Genomic DNA, 21,377 nt, shown 5'->3' with positions numbered 1-21,377 from the left:
TAACGTTTTGTTACATGTCTCCTCGAATAAGAGAGTAGATCTCATAGCGAAACCCGATGAGCTTGCCGATACATCGCACTAACGCCCTTCCGTAGAAGTGCTACCGAATTTTGAAGACTGTCAGAGGGCAGGAAGGGTTATCGCCTTGAGACGAGATCGACGCTGAATTGATTTAAAGGGGAATGTGTTAATTGACCACAAAAGTCGCTAGCTGTTACACGCATGAGTACGAGGAAAATATTACGTCAGAAAAGACCGACACGTGTTAGAGCTAAAAATCTTAGCCGAAACAATCGTCTCTTGCTTTTACGGTCGGTACGAAATATCTGCATAAACTCCTGTGAATCAGGATTTTGTCAGCTCGAAAAATTGATGAAAACATGCATGAGGAAAGCTATTGTTTTTGGCAACCCAGCTGTTGTCACATATATGCAATGTATACGAGCCATATAAAATAATCGTCTATAATAATAATGCAACCCATAGAAGGCAATTGCCGATATATATCTATATATATGGTTTGCTTTAGATTCAGGAAGAATATAATTTGGTGTGGTCCGCCAACGTTAATGTTGATCAGCTTTAGTAGGTTCATTCGGCCTGGCGGAATATTTATACGATTTACATTATTAGCTTTGTTTCATAGCTATTTATATGGTTCGCTGATTTGTGTGAGGTATTTAGTCTCGTACACATGCAAAGTTACTTTTTCCGTAGGACTGCCATTGGAGCCGTATAATTAGTAAGTTCATTCAATGGCGACAGCTATTATTGTTAACTTAGTGCTAATATATAACGGACAAAACAACGCGTAAACGTTACTCAGTGCAGTTCGTTAAAAAATCTGTTTCTCTAGTTCTCGAAATCAATATATAGTGTTTTTTGCCCATTTCCCTTGTCTATGGGCGAAAGCGTTTCACTATCTGTAAGCCCCGGATAGATGCTGTAGGCAGAAAAGGTCTGCAAGCTTCTAAAAAGAATGGCCTAGTGAAAACTCGATGCCTTCAGGGCTGCCATCTTCTAACTTAAAGTTCTGGAGGCTTAACTAGCTCAAGGGTTATTAATTAATATGAATATTATAAGCTTTCCATTTTTTCACTGGGCGATGATAATTATGTTACTCATATTCCTAAGAGAGAATGAACGATTATTAGCTCGTCTATAATTAAGTTTGACTCTTAAGGAATTCACATCGGTTCTTGGAACGGGTTAAGACTGACAACCCAGTCGCATTTCTTGTTTTTATATATGTACACGCACGACTTTCTTATAAAAAGGCTAATTTCGTACGTTTCTAGGTAACAACGCGCCAATCAACTGATAGGATATTTCTAGCTAGTGCGGCGCCCACACGTCAGTATAAGATAACGTTATCAGTAAAAAGAAAAGCAGAGCTTACCTGAACGCCATGGTTCGTTTATTAAAAAGAAAGTATTTTTTCTTTAGGTCTTCTTCTCTAAAGGAATCTAAAAATAGAGGTCCACAGGTCCCTCGTAGAAAAGAAAATCTACAATAACAAATGGCAAATTTTGTCTATTTTTATTAATTTATTTGTGAAGCCTCTGACTGCTATCAGTGCCTGATTGCTATTACAGCCAGAATAACCGTCAGTTTACCCATTATGATAAGCAGATGAATATTGTCTGTTATCAACTCAGTGAACATATCGCTGTTCAGGAGTGAAGAATCCGTACAAAGCGAATCGAACAGTACCTCGACTACTACTTCCTTTGCAGCTTCAGTGGTCATATAAGGCTGTAGAAGCCTGTGTAAAAATTTATCTTAATTTCATCCCTGCTTGACAGAAAATGCCAGTGACTCGCAAGATGCCATCATTTACAGTTAACAGTACCAAGAAAGCTGTCTGCTGACTTGAAGTGCGGTATGATGTGTTTATTCTCGCGCCGGTATCGCATTGGGCGTCATGTAAGACGCAGGTTCAAATAGTATTATTGCTATTGCCGGCCAAGTGCGTGAACAGAGACACTAATCCATCCTTGAAAAATGTCGGGTTATACTTAATCGCAAGGTCATTTTCCACTAAACTAAGAAATGTAACGGGTTTTGGAATCCGCCGTCGAAACAGGAACTCCAAGGCACGATCCTGCTTTTTTACGCTTGAGGTTCCCCCCGTGGTTCCCAGATCTCTGCGCTTGAGTAGTACACACAGCAGCAGTAACTAAAGCGATGACGATGACGTGGTGATTCCGACAGTAATGGGGTAACGGCATCTACATGGATGGAATGCAGTAGTAATGCGTATCAGACATCGTATGGTTGTTGATACGGTTGGCTTACGTCGTCACCAGTGACCGTTTGAGAGGAGCAAGAAAACCAGAGACGGGGAAGCGTTCATCCCTCTGCGCCCCCCGCCACGCAGTTACAAGTTGGATTAGCTACGACGCGAGACAACATTGAGCTCAAAAAGGCCCTCAAGAAAGCACGAAAAAGGGTGAAGCGAATATCCTGCGTCTTGATGCTTCTGCCGCGGTAAACTGCCCGTTTCCTCGTCGAAGAGATGGTACAAAAGTGAGCTTGCGGACTGTGGAACGGCTAGCAACTGGTGGACAAAGCGACGAACAAACGAATGAACATAACTACTATGAAGAACCAAGCGAGAGAGTACCATTCAGAGATGGAACAACGGTGACCGTGTAACATGGCATGGGGGCCCGGTCGGGCACTGGAACAATGCGCGACCGGGCTGCCATGCAACCCGCATCGCCCTGACGGACTCAGTGTCCAGCACTGCCGCTGCTATGGCTGCAGTACTGGAGCCGTCGGTTTCCGTCATCCCGGAGTTCACATGGGGAATTTCGGGCGGCGGTCGCGGCAGTGGCACAGCAGTGGCGGCCTCTGCCTCAACCCTGCTGCCACCGCATTGCACGCGAAGGCCACGAGTTGTGAGCTGTGGAAGTGGCGGAGACGAAGCGCGAGGAGCGGGGACGGCTGGCAACCGTTCCTGCGATAGTAGCAGTGACCGTGGTAGTGAGGTTGCAGCTGGCTGTAGCAGCTGGAGTCATTCTCAGTGCCGAACTGGCAGTCGCGGTTGCTGCTGCTGTTGCTTGTGGTTTCTACTGCAGATGCTCAGCTGTCATACGAGGCATGAGTAACTGTATATGAGTATGTAAATGTGTAGTAATCCGCCACGCTTGCCATTTGACGTTACTATCATTGCTGTTGCTTCTGCCGTTATTGCCGTTCGTCCGCGATTGTGTAGGAGCTTCTGGATGGTTCCTGGTATATATATGACGGATGTGAGTGCTTGTACGTGTACTCCTCATATATCGTCGGGATCGTCTTTGTGCCCGGTTTTCTATGCGTCCTCCACTCTGTTTCTCTACCTCCCGCTTCTATCTCTCTCTCTGACTGTTCCGTTGTAGCAGTCGGATGTTTCAACAAAACAGCAGCGATGGCTCGATCTGCAACAATTGCATTCCTGTCGCGCAGATGCCATAGTCAACTTTTTTCAATTAGTCGTTTTACATCCTCTATCCTGCTTTGTGTCTATTCCTTTTTCTCTCTGTTGGCGGTAACAGTTTCCTGTTGTGGCTTAGTGAAAAGCACCTCATGGACGAAAAAGGCTAACTTTCTATCTCTGCACAGTGTCGAGCTGCTCTATGCGTTGCATGACCTGCGATTCTCTCTTGTCCGCGGATATAGAATATAGCATGAATGAATTTATAGTGTTGCCCGTGCTGCTAATAGTGCGTCCTCTGTGACCCGTGAATAATAATATAATACTCGTTGGCATGGCTCATGCGTGTCACCGTCCTCATCGGTTCAAGCTATCCTTGCCAATATTTCGTCTATATATATATATATATATTCGTTACCATTGCGCTGGTCAGTACGGTCTCAACGTCATTTTCATGCTCGTTCATAACAGGATTGAGTTCGCGAAGATGTCCTGCATTACAGTATAAAGCAAGTCAATACGATATGACCGCATTTGTAGTAAACGAAGCCATACAAATAAAAGCAAAACGTTTTTCATTCATTTTTATCAGTTGTTAATGCTGGCTGATTCCTATCCCGACTGAAGCCAACTGCATAGCGTATTGCCTCTGGCAGTATTTTCTAGAACTCTGTTCAAGCGTCCGTGTTTGTGCAATAGCATACGTCAAAAATCAGTCGAAAACCGTCGAGGCGAAGCGAAGGATCAGTCAGTCGCTACTTTTCGAAGTGAACAACGAAGAGCGTTTGCTGTGGTCAAAGCCACGGGGCATAGCTATGGAGGTGGACGATCGTTTGAACCAATAGTCTCTTCAATTGTAGCGGCGACAATTTCGAATTGTGGGGCCGTTACTGCTGCTGCTGCTCCGTATAAAGTCATGTGGTTTTGAGAGCCCTTGATATAGTTAGTGGGTCGTGTTTGAGCGTGACTCTCCTCGATATACAAAAGAGAATGCGTGTGAACTCACTCGTACGACGCACGTTCGCGCTGACGAATACCTCGTACGGCGCTACACTGACGCTCCTCTTTTTCTCGTTCTCAATGTATACAGTATACATATAGGCGGGGGGGGGGGGGGGTAGCAAAGGATGAAGATCCTTCCGTTCCACTCGAGCCCCTACGGTAGCGATTTCAAGTGGCTGTACTGTGTATATGCTCTACGAATGGAGGCACTTCACTCATGCGATTCATTTTCCCGCTCTCAGGCTCTTCGTTTCTAACGCGAACCTTTCCAAGGAACGTATTACACGGATTAATAGAAATGTCGAGCTAAAACTATTACAGTTATCGCTTTTTTTTTCCATTAATATCTGATTTCCTGTTAAATGTTACCCACACTTCCTTCCTCTCTAACAACGGTTATCTGGCCGACTACTTTGTGCCCATATATATATATATATATATATATATATATATAGCAAATGGGAGTCCTTCCACATTATATACTCGTTCTGTTTATGATCACATAGTTGACATTTATCTTTAGCTTAGATGTAACATCTTTGTCGTTATATGACCGCAATCGCGTTATCGCGTAATCGTGAAGAAGTGTGTTTAAGTTAGTAGTTATTTTATCTATCTGGAGAAAGTTCAAACTCTAGATGTTGAAATTAGTGGCGTCATAAAGAATGTAATTGAGTGGTACTTGTATTTTATTTTTAATGGTTATTTTTGGAGAAATGCGTCTCCGTTACCGTAATGTCTCTACTGCTAACTCCCGATTTAGCGAAACAGACCGTTAGGCCATCGACCTCTTTTCTCGACCCCACATTAACGATAAGTAAATAGACCTAAGAGTCGATCGGACAGCAGTAGGTGTTTATTGTTAGGTTAGCAAATGTACCTTCCGAATCACGCGTCATTCGTCAGCTTAACGAACCAGTCGCGTAGTGTTCATTGTACATTACGTGCCTTAACTATGCTACCTGCAACTGAGAAACAGTTATACCTTGCTTCATGATGTCCAAGCTGAGAGCTGAGTGACGACTGCCAAACGTTAAGCCTTCGCAGTGCACAAATATTGAGTTTTCTTTACATAAGGATGCAGTATCTAAGCCTAGTGTGACAAAAATACTGACTGTACGGCATACCGGACGATGTCTTTGACGAAGAAGCCTGCCAGCTAGGGAGTAATACAGCGGCCGACGGAAACCCTAAGCGGCCATGCATGTGACGTTACGCACGAGCGTGCACTGCACGCACGTAACGACGGCTGATGCGGTTGGCACAACTGGGACTAGCCGACCGATTCGCAAAGACTACCCATGCGAATGACGCGGCGCCAGCACCAACGATAGCGGCAGACGCCAGGGTGCCTGATGGGGCGGTGCTATGGCTGCTGGAAGCCGCGGTCTTTTTACCGCCATCGACGATAGAAAGCTTTGGAGTGAAAGCTTGGATGCGCTTCGATAGCGCCAAATTGGAATTTTCAAAAGAAATAAGATTAAGGTTCTCTGTGCTAGAAAAGTCGCCGGATGAGAATGCCAGGAAGAAAAAGCAGGCAAAGAAATGAATCTGTTGTTGGAGCCCAGGGAATCTATGAGAGTATGCAGGTTGACGATGGAGTGCTCACTACCGCACTTCAGCTGTAAAGTGGAAATGCATCGTGTGGAGAAAGGGCATGAGCAAGGCTAAGAAAGTGGGCCTGCAATAAAACAGGGTAAAAATGTGTTGTTACCACTTCTATAGCCCGTCTGACAAATTGCCACAGTTGCCAAATTGTCGTAAGCAAGGCTAATTGCTGCACCAGCAAGATTTGTGCTGCCGAGCAAGGACCATTCGGCTAGACCACAGGCTACTACGCGCTTTTACATGAAGTGATACAAATGGAACCGCGTCGAGTGAGAGGCAGGGATGTTATCTTAGTTGCCTCTGACAGATCTGACTAATGATCGATTCTAGATCGTGATGATTGATAACATAGTCAACTTGTTAATGACGACAGTGATGTTTGGTCGAAAGGTAGAGGAAGTTGAACTTAATTACGGCTGGCTCGTCCGGCTGCCGTTACAAGGTAGGCGCAACGTTCAACTAGCATAAGCTGATGTGTCATTAGGTGTGGCTAGCATCGGGTGAAACTTCTATTTAGAATTGCTGTTCAATCATTTTCAACGTAGATTAAATCATAGAATGATCTTATCTCAAATAAATAATGAAGATATTCGTGCTTGTTAAGATTTGGTAGTGGAGGAGTACTTTGGGTTGGTACATTTGGCGTTGAGCTGACATAATACGTTAAGGGTTTCTTGGCAGACATCTTTAACCTCTGTTACCTCTTTCGTAGATTTTTTCTCTTTTGAAAGATTATATTCCTAAGTGTATCCCTTTTAAATTCGTTTTTATAATTTACTCGTAAAGCTCATGTATCGAGTGGTTTGCCAGGGCCTGTAAAGCTCCATTATTACATTAAATGGCACCTAATCATTGTATCTGATTCTTCTCAGAATGGTTATTAATTAAGTTACATAGACGGTTTTGTATACGTTAAGTTCTTGTATTGGTTAGGATTAATTTACCTGCTATGATGACCTTTTGCTAAGTCAACGCGTTTGCCTGAGCTCCGTCAAAAGGAACGATTTGTGTTGGTAAGTTTTACGAGAGTATATATCCATAGATTCCACATTTTTTGCATGATATTATTATGTGTTTAAACCGACAATCGCAAGGCGGCCTTCTTTCCTTCATTTGGTGTTTACTGCTGCGAACGCCTTTGGGGTTTGCAGAAGGTTAACATTGGCCTGGCTTTCATTCTTCGATCTAATCGAATCAAGAAGCTTTTCCGGCTTCATCACACTTTCCTCCCACCAGCACTCGTTCTGTCCCCCCCCCCCCCCAACTTCCCATCTTTTCCTTTTCGCCCGTCCAATGATAGCACTGATGGTCGACTCTAACTCGGATTTTGCTGACCGTCGCCCGAACTAAAGGGTACCCTAGTGCTAAAAAGACTAGGGGAATGCTATTAGTATTCGAGGAAAAAGTGAAATGGCGGAAGCCCTGGTTAGAACGTCATGGTGGGAACGCCCAGAAAGTGATGGAAACGGACTTAAGCATTTACAACCTACGAAGACAACCTATGCAGCTTTGCCGGCTAGCCAAAATGAAGTGAAAAACCGGGTCGCGATAGACCGCATGCTGCATGAAGCTGTATGAGTTGTGTAGAAATGGCATTTGCGTTTCTGTGCATCGGTCGGGAAGTTAGTGATTGCGCTAGTGCCGAGCGATGTTCTCCTCGACACAGTGGAATGTCTGACCATAACGTTGCCAAAGAACGTAACGCCGGTACCACTAGGTCGGGGAACTAGCTTGAGCCACTGACTAAGTCAACGATTCGTGATTGCTGTTCGCGCCGCCGACGCCGCAGTCTACTAAGTAAGACTGCTTAGCATTCGTTGCTACTCCGGGTGCGAAGTGCGCTGGCTTCGAAGAGTCAGTCAGCGCCCGTTCAGATCACGGGCCCGAGATACGAGTATCGCAGAGAGGGAGCATCAGCTAAACAGAAGTTGAGTGCTAGCTATACAGCGCGTCAGTGAGTCCGCGCGAACGAAGTAGAGAAGAGAGAATCGCAGTGTGTTGAGTGCATGTATGAGCGTTACTACTATAAGCGAAGAAAAGGGGCGGCTGGTCGATGAACAGCGCTGCTTGCGGCCTGGTCGGAGATGGATGCGAGCCACTGGCCGGGGTGGCTAGGTAGGCGGGGGTAGTATGTGAATATTTGATCATCTTCCGACCAACAACGTAGCACGGCTACTGCTATTACTTGCGGCACCTACTGGAAAGACGCTGAAGGGGGTGCCAAAGTTGGGACCCAACGGAGTAGGCCCGCAACGAACGGAGTATGAGTGGAGGCGGGGAACGGAAAAAAAGGGGAGCAAATCGGTGCTCGTACATTGCCAAAGCTACAGTCGACTGTTTATTACTTGTATCGTTGCTACTACTTGAAAGGCTTCGTTCGTTCGTTCGGTCGGCTTTTCTAGTTAGTGCTGCAACTGCCGCTGTCACTTGGTTGCGAGGGGGCTGTTGTTACGGTGACGACAGGCATAAGGAGAGTTCGCTAGCAGCCGACCGGCGGTAACGGGGCAATGTAGGACGATGTGAGCAAGTTAGATAGACAGGAAGTAATAGGCAATACGTTAATACCATGACTATGGTAATAATGTTTACTATTGTCGGCAGGTATAATATATTGTTTAAATAAGTTATGACTAAGTCTTAGCATCTGACATTAAAGTAATTTGTGCAATCCAGCAATTTTTCTTCAGCTTTCAATAAGTTGTTTTTTTAATCTGGATGTGAAAATTCCGTTTGTGAATAGCTGATCTATAATTTGTCACGCTATTATGGGACCTTGGACGGCGTTTTCTAACTGAAGTACTTGTTAAATGCTCGCATTTCCCTGCTTCCAGACTCTGCATCGGTACTTGTCTACATTGAGTACTTCGACTATGTAGTTAGCCTCGTACAAAATGCTTACGAAAAAACGTGGAGTTTTGCAAGGTAAACATTTCAATCCGCAATAGAAAGTCTTCAACTACTTGTCGATTTTAAAAGAAATGCAAACGCTTGAAATACATCTTACCTGTCATTTCACTATTACATACTAGCATTGAAGTGATTACTTCGACATGTTCCAAAAGTGTAGAACAGTACTCGTCTTCTCGTTGTTTCCTTTTTTCTTTATCCCATATCAGGTGAAGCCTTTCTATGACTTCTTTCGGCATTTCATGATTACCCCATTGATCACTTTCACGTCGGCTTCAAGCAGGCAGCGGCAATACAGCATATTCTGGTAACTACGCTATGCTACTAACATCTGTCGTGTGCCAACCTATGTTTATAAGCGTGTACACCATGTGCCCATTTTTCAACTTCCCCGAACTTCTCGGATAAATAAACCCGCTCCCATCCTCATTTTCAATTTCACGTTATTTATAAAGGAGATCGCTTCTAGTTGACGCTGTTGTTTCTAGGGTGCTTTCCACCACGGCGGATTCTGTTGTCTCCAGTAAACGCCCCGACTTCTTTGACCCTTTTGCTTACACATACTCACAGCCTCTTTTGTCCTTCGACCCCGATTTAAATATTCCTAATTAAAAGTATTAAAGCCGTTGCTTTTCGCGTCAGCTGCCACTTAGTACGCGGCGACAGCGGCCAGTCTGTGCTGCGTACGAATTTGTGCATGCGCTGATCCTGTGTGCATATATCTGACCTGATGAATGCGTAGGGTCTCGAGCATCTGCGGGATAGCGTGGCATACCCCTGCGACGGGACGACTTCTTCTGGTCAAGGCTGCGGGGATGCAGCCAGCCATCCAGCTAATCTCAACCAGGAGAGATCGGTGGCGAAGATTCGCGGTTTGAGGGAGGATTGGCATTAGCGGTACGTGCAAGCTTTGTCAGCGAAATTTTAATTTTGCCTGTGTTGGATGATCCTGCTGCTTCTGTTGTTGCAGCCTACGGCAAGCCACATTTACCTCAAACTGAAGAGTTTGAAAAGGATTGCAGGTCAGGATACTGAAGTAGCGTTTGCAGGGCAGGTTGCTTGTCACTGGAGTGTTCTTTGTTGTGAATGTTGGATAGAAGGGGATACGCGAAAACGACAGGAGTAAAATAGGAGGGTCAAAAAGATGACAGGGCTTGTGGGTTTCTAACTCCAATATCGCGTTATTCTAATTTTATACTTTTTGAACCGGAGTCGAGATTCGGCAATGATTTTGTTATCTACATTTCCCATCGAATTCGCAGTTCGATAGGTATAACAATGAAGAAGTTGTTTTGAAGGAGCCACAGCTTGCACTGTTGCAATAGAAGTGGTTGGGATAAGTGTTTAATCTATCAATTTAGACAAATATTGGCGTAGAGTGACGTTCAGTATTTATAATGTTGAGGAGGTATCGTCAAAGGTAGGTTTATCATTCAGGGATAAGTATGTTTGTTGAAGAACCTAGATTAGGCTACTCAGGTTAGTTGGAAACATAATTTGTTTAGTGGCGCTTGACTGGCGTTATTACACCTTGGTCGTGTATGGGCTGCTCTTTATTTGCGTAAATCTACAGCGAAGCCCATTGAAAGTAACGATGCGGGATTTTTTTAACCAGTAATTTTTTTTAATAATTTTGTATTGTAGCAGTAATTTACTTGTATTCAATTAGCATCTGCCGAAATTTCTAACGACAAAGAATCAACACCGCCTAAAATTAAGCATTGCTACCTAGCCATCTTGTCTAAGATTGCTTAACGGTATTTCATAGTTAATTGTATTTAGCCGTTAGCCGGTTTGGTCTCAGAAACGTCTGCTCTATCTGTTGACTGACTTCGTGAGGTTGTGTGTACGAATGTGTATTTTAAGACGACGAGAACTCTGTTCACGTGATGGCAGCCGTACCGCTGCTGGTCGAGTAACCGCTACGAGGCGGCCGTCGAATTGAGTTGTTCTCGATCGTTCATTTTCCTGCAATGCGGTCTTCCTAGACCACGCTGGGTCCTGAGTGATTCTGAACCCATCGGGGTTGTATCCGCGTGTGCTGCCTATCGCATGAGTGGCGTGCTAGTGGAATGGGTATGTCTATGGCTGTCTGCGTTGTTGTTCAACTTGCCCTTTACGAAAACCAGTCTCGCGGCTTTTGATTTCCCCTGCGAGTGTATAGTCGAAAGCTGACGAAGTAGTGGCGGCAGAAAAATCTACCAGCTTTTCAACCTTATTCCATCGTCCAACTAGACCTTCACCGGCATATACAGCATAGCATCATCGAGTAGTTTAGATCACTCAGACGACTTTTGGGGGTAGTAACTCTATTTTTCTTCTTTTTGTTTTTTTTTCTTGCTTTGCTAGCTACTTTTAGTCGATGCTTTATAGCCAAGCGACCAGCTCCGAAAAGGCAGGCTGTCAAGCAAGTCGAGTCACCAGCAGTGGCGGTCGACCCACTTGGTGGTTATCGGAGGTCGTGTATTTGTTTCGATAGGCTGGCATCGGTGGGTTTCTCGAAGGTGGGACAAATAGTTTGGGGTAAGGGGTAACAGGACAACGGAAAGGCAACCGGACGACGGTTAGAGTGCTTTTTCGCAGTCTAAAGTCGAACAGCAAAGCAGCGAGACAGAATGTCATTCGTCTGTCTATTGCTTTACCTATCGGTTGTTCCCAAACGAGACGAGTTTTCCAACGAAAGCGCCTCTATATCCCGTCTCGAATTTGTTTTTATCGTATGTCGACCGTGTTGTTATAGTTTGCTGTTATTATCCCATCAATAAGGTATATATGATAAAACAATATAATAAGTTTAGTTTTTGAGCGAGCATACATGCGATTGTAGTATTTCTATGAGCGTTCGTTTTTGTCATGACTCAGCATACTTGTTGTACCTGATTTTGCGTGCATTTAATAATAACTTTTAATTAGCTTTTTCAAAAATGAATTATATGTTTATGTAGACACATGGGCCTAACCATAGTTCCTAGACGGAAGTTAAGCGATCATTTCAGGAAATCATCCAACTTTGTCTAACAAAGACCAACATATATTGAGGAACTGCGTGTAGATGATTTCAGCTCTTTAACTTCTGTTGCTGTGTAGTCCTTAGAGCAACCCACGACAATATGAATGACTACTTGTTCATCTCGTCCTGTCAACAGCCTCTTGGGCGCTACTCTGTCCAGCCGTCTGCCTACGGATAGATTTCTTCCTGATGGTAGTGGTGCGGTGGCTAGTCGGCTCCTGTACCTTCCGTCGGTTCCTTCGGGCCCATGAAGGGTGAGTGGAAGTGATAAAATTTAGTCGGCGTAAAACCAGCTGATCTGGCACCTCTCTAACTGCAAATTGACTTATGGATAACGGTGAGGATAAGAAAAGCGCCAGACAGACCGAAAGACTTGAAAAAAAGGGTTGATCAAGAAGAGGTTCGAGTTCCTCCCACATTCAGACTTTCTGTTCCTGTCAAGCTCCCCCTTCTCTTTAATTCTCCACAGTTCCTATCTGGGCTTTGCTGGTGCACCAAAACGAACCAGTGATTGGCAAAGGCGCTAGTAAAAATACAAGCAGGCAAGGCTCGAGATGAAATAGCCGTAGGACGGAGGTGGAAAAAGAATTGGGCTCAGCGAACGCAAAGGAGCCCGTAAGTGATGAACGACAGTTCTGCGTCACATCGGCATGAGGACGAACTAGTTTCAAAAATAAACTATGTGTGCAGGCCACTTTTTATTTAAGCTTTACTTTGCTTTCTCTCGAAGTTGAAAGGCCGTACCGGTATAGGTAGAGATGTACTTATTGACAGAAAAAGAAGAAATTTCCTTGGTCGGGAAAAAGCCTGGGAAAACCAACGAAAAAGCTAACCGACTTCAACAGTTTAAACCATATTTCACACCCTTCGACACCGGAATCCTGATGCAGAAATCGAAAAAGGTCCCTACACATTCAAGGTAGTCGTGTCCGTCTTTGCTTTCAATTTTACGTACGAGTGTGTTATGGAATACGGACTAATATTGTTTGTGGAAAAAAATGGAAGGTTAAGATCTTTCTGTTGATCGGTTTATGTACTGAAACATGCAGCAGGACTGCTCTTGTTACCACGATGAAGCTGAACCTGCTCCATTTTACCGGACCTGCTCGATTTTTCGTATGTAAGGCACAATTCGAGACCACAGATCGGTTGGTGGTAGCTACTAGGACAATTGCCAGTATGGCTGCTTGTGGCAGACGCACCGCCTGGCGAGCAGGATCACCCAAATGGTTCGATGGCCTTGCGAGGTAACGAGAAACGCTGTTTTTGTCACCCCCTATATCTGACAAGGTGAAAACGTGTATATTCAGACATTCGTCGTTGTTACGTTGGTTCCAAATAGAGCAAATTCAAAATAAGTTCCTTTTTCAGTAGTAGACATCGACGCGACGTCTCCAGCGTAACGCCTGATGCGCTGATTCGTGTAGAAATCGCCGCTTACCATCCTTATTAAACGGCACCTTATTGTGTCAAACAACGGTAACCCATCGCAGGGTTCCTCATTGACAGCAAGCGTTTAATCTACGTTCGTGGCAATTTTAGTTATGCTCGGAACTAAATCCGAGCTATTTCCATTATTTGTTCTATGATTTATGGGTGCTGTCTTCGATATTAATAAAGTAGCATTTATTTAACGTACGTCGCTAGTCTAGCTCCTACTGATGTATCTATTTTTGAAAACTTGCGGATTTTGAAGATTTTCAAGGAACAAGAGGGCACGATCTAACATTATCAAATAATATTTGAAGTTTGGGCCAAACCCTCTAGTAGTAAGTAACCGAATAAAATATAAGGTCTTTTTATTAGCAACTGATTTTTAAGCTAGGATTTGCACAGGCTCAAACGTCTTTAATACAAGCAAAATAAACCCTAAAACGTGACAGGGTATTGCTGTAGCTTATATAGTTTCGAGTTCAGAGGGTTTCATGACTGGCGCTTAAAACAGTTTCACGTACGTTAGCAGCTTTATAATGAAACAAAATAGAATTAGGCAAAAAATGGTGCCGTCTTTTTCTGGTCTTCTGCTACTGGCTTTTATTGGTTTTTTACTTAACGTTTTGTTCGTTCTTTTTCCTTCGCTACACAGCCTTCTTTTTTTTACTAGTTTTGTTTGGTTCCATTCCACCTGCAGCGTTGTGGCAGGCCTGGTCGCCAAGCAGCAGCTTCAATTCGAAAGTTCTCTATTGCGACTTTGTCTTCAATTGGATACTCTTGCCACGGTGGATACTGTTGATATTGTCAACGTGGCTGCCGCTGGCTACTGCAGTGGAATTCTTTGAGTTTTCGTAGCCACTTCCGATCTACCCAGGCTTACAGCTGCTGTGACCATGCTGAGCCTCGCAAACCGAGGACCCAGTGCTGCTTCTGTGCAACTTCGGCTTTGGATAATGCAGTGTTGCGCATAGCGTTACCCTACCCCACCCCACCGTCCCATATTTCCGAAAGCTTTGTTCGTTCTGAATTCGTTTCCTTTTTTATTGTTGATTGTGAGTCAGAAAACGGCGAAGGGGTCGCGGAGGAGACGTTGGGGAGAGAGAGTTGTTTTGTGTTGATTGATATGCAACTTGCGCTCACGACGACGATGACGACGACAACAACGCCGACAACGACGCGAGTGGAAGCAGTAACGTAGGCTACTGCTACGTGACCTCAAGACGAAAGAATTTGTTTCAAGGCCCGTTTCGCCATCCTGTCACTGCTAGCATACCCCAACGTTTCCTCCATCCGTCTCCTTCTAGCATCAGCTCTTCCCGACAAGGCTGCAAGTGAGAAATTGCCATAGTACAGCAGTAGAACTCGTTCTCTACTACGTAGAAAAGATATTCTATCTGGGAGAACGGAAACCTTTTCCGATACAATGGGGCTAGGGGCGGGCAAGCTAATACACAATTAGTTAATATCATATTAACAGATAAATCGCTTTTAATTGCCGTTAACTCCAGTGCCGATACTGAAGTCGATACTTTGCTGCTGTAATTGTAAGTACTATTTTTGTGGTAAAGATCGTAGATAAGTGACATTGCCAACACGATAACTATCATGAACAAAAGCAACAGTAGCGTCACACAACTTCCATAATATACATATTGTTAAAAGTCAAACGGATCGAGTTAGACAGCTTATTTGTCAACCAATCCTGATCCCTCGAACTGGAAGTTGGGCAAAGTCCTCCTCCCTGGCTTTTTGTGCGACGCCAACAGTAAAACGTATAGACGCATGACCGATCACAACGCGCTAACACAATAACAGCTTAATTTTTATATCTCGTATTGGCGGCCACTTTTCCATCGATTATGTACATTGTTTGTATGCCATTTCTTAGCGTCTGCATCAGCAGGTATTTCGAATAAGGCTGACTTGAAAATAGGTGTTATCCTCTTTTGGACATCCTTTGAGACAAATAGTTTTGCAAAACAAAACCTACACTTTTGCAAAACAATGTCGATGATCTTAAAGTCATTAGAGCTTCATTGAATTCGAAGTCGTGCTACTTCGCCATCTGATTTCAATTCGGGTTGATTGATCGTTTGTGTTTGCGTTACTCGCAACAGGGACAGCATGAGCGGCCATTTTCTGAAAGTTATCGCCGTTGCTTTTCTTTGTGCTGATGAACGAACACGAACGAATTACAGCTTCTCTTCTTTAAGTAGGTTGGATAATACTTTTAATATACGACCACGCACTGCAAGCGCAAAGCCTACTCTGTGTGAACCGAGCGCGGGTTTCAGCTCCGACGGTTGAAATTCGTTTCGCCGAGAGCGCCATCTACTAATTCTCAATTTCTCTGTTTTAGTTCACTCCGTACCCACCCGGATTTTCTTTGAATAGTACTTCGAGTTGGTGGTAGGGAATGGCAAGTGCCACTGGATCAATCAGCCTATGGTCACCCTGGTCAGACTGCATACCACGCCAGGCGCACTTAGTCCCTCACGGGAGTTGGATGTCTGTTTCCTGCGTACATGACCTATTTTATAAAGCAGCGTTCCCTTCGCTCTTCATTGCCAATCCTTCGAATAGGACCTCATTGTGTCAGATACCAGGTTCGCATTATTCAATCAACTCAGCAAAGTTACGAAATCTTTTAACCCATTGCTCAGTACTGTGTGTGAATTTCGCATCAGCTATATGAGAACGTTGGTCCTTTATATAAAATCAAACTGGTTATTCTTGCACCACCAATTGGTTGTCCTCATTTGTATAGAAAATGTGTTGTCACGGGTGTCGTGACGAGTAAGCTATTTAGAGTTGACTTACTGATAGGTGACTGTTTGAGTCAAGAATATGCCTGACGGACGTCCTGTGCCGTCTACTGAGGCTGTTGGGGCTGTACTGCAATGTGGTTACAATCATGCATGCTCCTCGTCGTTCAGCTGCTGCTAGGTCCGAAGGCTCAGTCTAAGAACAGAAGTGGCAGTAACGGGCGCTAACGAAATCAATCCTGATTTTTCCCAGTTTTTCGTTTTTCTAAACTCTAAGCTGATCACGTAGACTGCTTGGTCCTTCTCTGTACCTACTCCACACACTTCCCGTACACGACCCCCACTAACCGCTGCAGGATCTCTGCTTTCAACGCGACCCGACTAGGCGCCACTCTCGTCTCTTCTTTATTATTTACTCTCACTATAACATTCATTGGGACTGCTCCCCATTCTGGAACCATCGCCTGCGGGTTTACTCACTCTGTGGAAGAGGGGCTGTAACCTACATCGTTGGTAAGTTGGCAGCAATGCTGTAGCTAAGGCAATTCTGTCCATTTCTGACCTACCTTGATTATGCAAAGCTGAGTACCTATCTCCTATTTGTTGCTTCTTAAAAAATTCTGGTGACTAATAAAACATTTTGAAGTATGAATGCATACTTTTTTGGTTGTTTTTTCTTTCGCTCTTTCATGTCTTTTCACACCGGATGGAACAAATTGAAGAAACAGTTTTAAAGAATCAGCTCAAGATTTTGGAAGCTGATATTCGTTCTATTGTAAAGGGGAATATAGAATCAGACGAATCTATTTGTAATGATATGGTTGAGAAATCGGCCTTAGAGCATCCTATTTCGCATCTTTGGATATTGTCCTAGGTGTATTGAGATACTGTCATCGAAGCTTCAGGGCCCAAGATTATTAGCATTATTATTATTATCATGGCAGCTTACTAGTTAGCACTCATGTTTTGGATATGTTAGGAAAGATCGTATACATCCGAAAAAGTCGGTAATATGAGCGACCGGTCGGATTTTCAGGGTTAGTGTATACGAACTGCTGAAAAGGTCGGAAGTTAATTGTGATGCCAGCAACTACAACAGTAAATAATATGAACTGCAGTAAACATAGTCAGCCACAAGTACGTATAAATTACTCAGACATTTGCTGAACAAATTTTCATAATAGGAGGTAAACATTGCGTAGTAATAGGGGGTCGACGCTGAGTGTAGAAACAAACCGAACGAACCGAACGTACAAAAGAATGAGCATTTCGAATAAAGGGGACAGGTACAGCGCTAGGTCGGTGATGGCAACGGAAGTGAGCTAGATAAGAGCGGGTCAAGCAAAAGCGGGCGTTAGAGAAGAAGGTAACATGCCAGACTTTCCTACCTAGTAGAGTTTTCTTGCTGTGCGCAGACCTAGGCGCGGTTAGCAGACCAAGCGATCGTCGACGTCAGCGTCCCCTTCCTTTTCAACATGGCTGTGCCGCTTGGCTCTTCATCGTTGTCGTTTTCGTCGTGTGCTGACGTTGGCTGTGATGAGGGTGCAGCGATGGCAGTCGAATCGGCGGGCTTCGGGCGAAATCAGTGAGCTTTACACGTACACATTGGGCAAAACATAGGGGTAGCTGAAGAAAGTTACGAAGGTTACTGAGACTCAGGGATCGTGTTGTTAGGGTCTTGCAAACGGTCCGAAGGCCCGAATCGGCAGCTTGCTGCTCCTGCTGGTGTTGCCGTTAGACGACGGTGGGCGCTCTGACGGAACAAGATAAAAGTAAATTGCTAAGATGCTTCGCAGAACACAAATGCTCAGTCGAGGCTACTATGTATATGTATATATATCTTTAGTTGTAAAAAATGCTCGCGGGCTCGACGACGCACGGCAAACCTTGTGCTTGTCTTCATGCTGTACTTTGGCATTGCAGTCGTTTGCAGAATGTTAGTATGTAGATATGTGCATAAACTGTAATTAATATGGAGGATGACGGGCTAAATTGGTAATCGCCACCAAAGAAAAGGCTGTTAGACAACAATGCTGCGGAAGAGGAACGGAAAGATAGCGCCCGCTATCGGAGGTGGTCTGTAAGCTATGCAAGGTGATAAAGGGGTGGTGTGGTCTTTACAGTCAACTCAGTGATAGAGTAGGCTGTTTCTTGAATCTAAAAGGTAATAACGTCTGCTCAAGGCAGTATTGCTTTTCTCTCTATGCCTACCTGCTTCTGCACGTTTTTCTTCTTGTAGCTCTATCTGCATAGCATTTGGCAAATTTAAATTCGCCTCGTGCTTCGTGCCCCTCATCTCGCTTTTCCATTTGTACCTTCCGTCCGTGTGATGGCCTGCCTTCCTACAGCTCTATTGGGCAGCCCTCACTTCCAGGACTTACCTGTAGTTTATCATTGCGTGTTAAGATAAAAAGCAACAAGTGACGTTTTTGTTCGACACTTGCTTTTCGTCTGGCCTCCTTCTGCGGTTCTCTTTCCCCGTTATTCACTCTTTCCTTGCTGAGTTGCTCTATCTCTGCTTCTTATTTTCCATCGAATCTCACACTTCTCCCCCTGGCTTCACTTCCTATCGTGTTCTATCCTTGTTATGCTTTTGCTTTACTCGCTGCTGCTACTGATGGTGCCGCTGGATGATGGAGTGTCTATGATACTATTTTTGCAGCAAGTGTTGCTGTAGCTGCGATATCTTCAAGTTTTTACCAGCAGCTCTTCATCCCGTTCTTCCTGCTGCTGAAAACTGCTGTACAAACTGGCCAGAAAACAACTCCTTCGTTCGTGGGCTTTCGCAAGGCAGGTGAAAAGCACTGGGCAGGTGTTAGATGTTCGCGACGCTGGTTGATATTGTTGGGCGCGATAGCAGCCCCACTTCTTCCCTTTTAGCTTTCTGCAGGGGAGTACGCATCCACCTCTACCAGCAGCAGCATCACACTGGCGCGATTCTACACTTTATTCCGCAACCGACCGTGTTGCGTCGCGTCGTACAGTTGTACGTTTGGGCCATCGGTTCGTTCAACCGCCTGACGCTTCGTTGACGGGACAGACTCGGCGCCACTGCTTGAGCAGAGCCGGCTCTTTCTATATAGCCTGCCTCTGGCAAATGTTGCTTGTGCCAGCAACGAAAGAGCAAGGATGAACGGGGACGAAGCACTGGGAATACTGTGGCGCCATGCCAGTGTTGAGCACTGCACTATTTGTGCTAAGAAACAGGGTCTGTTTCCCGCTTCGCTCCCAGTCCATCCAGTAGTGGGATGACACCGATATATTATGGGGGGCACATAGAGTCACGGGAATATTTGGGGACCCCCGTGTGTGGGTCTTACCGTTGCTACGTGGTTCGTATGTGAGCCGCTTCCCCTGTATCCTTCACAGTGTGCGCCTATGATTTGTGGACGCATGGAAATGGAGGATATGGCTGCTGCCGGTTCTACGTGAAGAAGCATTCAGCGAGAAGTCCGCGCCGCGCTCCGACACTAATGGTTTTCTCCCTGTTGAGTTGTATCGGGAGATGGCGGTGGCCGCGGCAGTAGTCGACTGAAGTTTGAGTACGATGGCCTTGCAGGTAAAGTGTCATAAAAAGTAGTTAATTGCTTTTTGCTGCGTTGCTTCTGCTGGTTTATATACTATCGCCACGACCTGTCGTCAGGGCTACATTTGCCAACGCTCTCTCATCCTGACGCACTGCCGCAATCGCCAGAGCCGTTAGCGTTCGACCAGTTGGGTGGCCGGTCGGTCGGTTTCGTGGTGAGTTAGTTGGGCGAAAACGACCAGGTTTGAAGAGGTAGGATTGGCGACCAATAGCAGTATAGTTGGACAGCGTATAGGAAAAATGCAGGCGACGTTGACGATGGCCGCCGAAAGCGTCACTTTTCTAGACCGATGCTAGCAGCACGTTGCTCACGGTCGTCAGACTAGCAGACTAGGTAGCGGTTCCAAGTATGAGCGAAGTGTTGTACTGGCAGAACATGATTGGCTCATTAGGACGATGCCAAACGTTTCCTGTTTTCACATGTGGTAAGCTTGCTTATGATAGTACATATAGCCTCCTCCTGCGATGACAAGATGGGCTGGTGGGATGCTTTGAAGTTTCAGAACCAAAGGGTTCACTCATTTCCTACTACGCGCCCATTATTTGTCTGTTGCAGCTATGGCAAAATGAATTTGAATATTGTTCAGTAGGAATAGAGTATAGGGTTCTGTAACCCCGCTGAATGAGACTATATCGAAATCAAGTGTGCTGCATATTTTTGTAGCAATTGTAAATAGGCCGAGGCCTGCTAGTACGGTTATACACGACATTTATCATTTTCTGATTGCTAAAACGAATTCCACAAATATTTCGGTCATCCATTGACAGATTTTCTCCCTTGAAATCCCCTATCACTCTATATCAGTCGTTCGCAAATTGAGTTAGTCAGGGTAGACGTCAAGAAGGAATTTTTCTGCTCAATTCATAGTTCCCCCACTTTGTTTCATGATATAACACCCTCTTACCGTTGTACTATCTGTGTAGCATTTGTTGGCACGGTTGCACAGAACTGCCCCATGGGACAACCTCCACGAACGATTTTTCTGCCGTTTTTGTGCCGGCGTAGGTCGGCGTAGCCGTTCCACCTACTTTCCCAACAAACTATGGACCCTTTTCCTCCTCTAACCGGAATCCCCTAGCCCGCAGCAGCTTCTGCTTTTCTCTCCAGTCAGCGGATAGAAATCGCTAGTGGCGGCATTTACGACGGTGCCCCGCCGTTCTGCTGCTACACTTGACGGCCTGTCCGTGTTGTTCTTACTCGTTGGCACTCCACTTGCAACCGCTGAAAAGGGCGGCGGGGGTGAGGGGGGTGGTGCTGTTGCTGCTGGCGTCACGACCGCTGCTCCTCGTGGCGTACTTGATCCGCACAATTTATCATCGATGGTCGCTTACGCAGTCAACATTGTCGTCTACCGCTGCTCCCAGACCAGCCATCGTGGGACGTTGCGCCACTGCGAACAGGAGGCTTTGTCGGTACTCGCTTTGCACTTACGTTCCTATCTGGTCCGGTGCAACGCGATAATTCAGATATTGTCCGCTACGAGTATGTTTTATCGCGTATTGTCACCCTTTCTCACTCTGTCATACCGCGCACGCAGGGCATCGAAGGGTGTGTGAACGATGGGTTCACAGGGAAACTATGCAGGAGCCGCGCAAGAGTGATCAAGTATTGCAAAGCTAAAATGGTACAAGGAAAAGGAAATATAT

General features: G+C 45.1%; 1 long non-coding RNA gene across 6 annotated transcripts in view; it reads left to right on the top strand.

The window, feature by feature from the left end:
- LOC111267843 (uncharacterized) overlaps nucleotides 1-21,377 on the top strand; it is a 74,420-nt gene that overhangs the window by 26,793 nt on the left and 26,250 nt on the right. For 2 of the 6 annotated variants that reach the window (XR_015313969.1, XR_015313972.1), the window contains exons 2-4: nucleotides 8,860-8,950; nucleotides 9,145-9,242; nucleotides 9,678-9,832. The exons of 1 other annotated variant lie outside the window; for it this stretch is intronic. This is a non-coding gene — a long non-coding RNA (uncharacterized LOC111267843). The remainder of the gene's footprint in view (nucleotides 1-8,859; nucleotides 8,951-9,144; nucleotides 9,243-9,677; nucleotides 9,833-21,377) is intronic. 3 more of the 6 variants (XR_015313970.1, XR_015313971.1, XR_015313973.1) reach the window with 2 other exon arrangements.

Source organism: Varroa jacobsoni, unplaced genomic scaffold (genome assembly GCF_002532875.2).
Source record: "Varroa jacobsoni isolate VJ856 unplaced genomic scaffold, vjacob_1.0 scaffold_1228, whole genome shotgun sequence".
NCBI classification, from domain to species: Eukaryota; Metazoa; Arthropoda; class Arachnida; order Mesostigmata; family Varroidae; genus Varroa; species Varroa jacobsoni.
This window is presented reverse-complemented; position numbering and strand designations above follow the sequence as displayed.